This window comes from Octopus bimaculoides, chromosome 3 (assembly GCF_001194135.2).
Source record: "Octopus bimaculoides isolate UCB-OBI-ISO-001 chromosome 3, ASM119413v2, whole genome shotgun sequence".
NCBI lineage: Eukaryota > Metazoa > Mollusca > Cephalopoda > Octopoda > Octopodidae > Octopus > Octopus bimaculoides.
In genome coordinates this window covers 5,155,465-5,156,858 of record NC_068983.1, presented here as the reverse complement: position 1 = coordinate 5,156,858, position 1,394 = coordinate 5,155,465, and the positions used below count along the sequence as shown (strand labels likewise).

The 1,394-nt window shown below is 37.6% G+C and overlaps 1 protein-coding gene across 1 annotated transcript in view; it reads right to left on the bottom strand.

The window, feature by feature from the left end:
• LOC106879768 (epithelial splicing regulatory protein 1) overlaps window positions 1-1,394 on the bottom strand; it is a gene marked incomplete at its 3' end in the record, with an annotated part of 73,853 nt that overhangs the window by 3,781 nt on the left and 68,678 nt on the right. The gene's annotated exons all lie outside the window — the stretch shown is intronic.

Here is a 1,394-nt window from a genome sequence, read left to right as displayed (position 1 = left end):
TAACCTTCACCTTATTTACATTTGACAGATATTTGTCCTCATCTTGTTTGTTGTTAACACGTTTTGGCTGATATACCCTCCAGCCTTCATCAGGTGACTTGGGGAAATTTCCAATCTGGGTTCTCATTCCTAAGGTATTTTTCAATGTTATTATTATTATTCAGGTCACTACCTGGAATCAAACTCGGAATCTTGGGATTAGTAGCCCGCATTCTTAACCACTACGCCATAATGATAATAACATCGAAACATACCTTAGGAATGAGAACCCAGGTTCAAAATCTCCACAAGACACCTAATGAAGGCTGGCAGGTATATCAGCCGAAACGTGTTAACAACAAACAAGATGAGGACAAATATCCGTCAGATGTAAATAATGTACATAATTCCTCATCTCTTAAATATAAAACTGTATAACCTTCACCTGTCTTTAAGTTAGATAATACATGACAGTTTATTACTGGTTTCACAGACATGAGCAAATATTTTGTTTGCTGAATCATATAAACAAGAGTTATCACTCCTGTTTAGATCCGTTGATCTGGGGGTAGCTTTGACTGATGAGACAGTAACACATTGGATCACAAAGAGTCTCAAAGACGGCTTACTTCAATGAACACACATTGTCTGAAAGGAGAAGTTGTTCTCCCAAATCAACACACAACAGTAATTAACAACATATTTCTATTCTTAATATGCTGAAATGTATTAAGAATGAAAATGACTGTCATTGTTGCGCTTAAATAAATTATGATAAAAAGATTTACTTCAGATATTATTGTTACAAAAACAGAACCAGGTTGAAGTAGGATGAAATTAAAAAGTTTTGCTTCACTGAACCACTACAAAGACAGCAGACAGAAACGAGGAGAAAATATATTAAGGAAAGTAAGTGCATGCGTGGCTCTGTGGTAAGATGCTTACTTCTCAACCACATGGTTCCAGGCTCATTCCCACTGCATGGCACCTTTGGCAAGTGTCTTCTACTATAACCTCAGGCCAACCAAAGTCTTGCGGCTGGATTTAGTAGACAGAAACTGAAAAGAGCCCATTGTGTGCGTGTATATATATATATATATATATATATATATTCTTTTTTACTTGTTTCAGTTATCTGACTGCAGCCATGCTGGAGTACCGCCTTTAGTTGGACTTATTCTTTGTAAGCCTAGTACTTATTCTATCGGTCTCTTTTGCCAAACCACTTATTTATGGCGACATAAACACACCAACATCGGTTGTGAAGCGATGGTGGGGGGACAAACACAGACAAACAAACATACACACACACACACACACACACACACATACACACACACACACACATATATATGACATGCTTCTTTCAGTTTCCATCTACCAAATCCACTCACAAGGCTTTGGTTGGCCTGAGG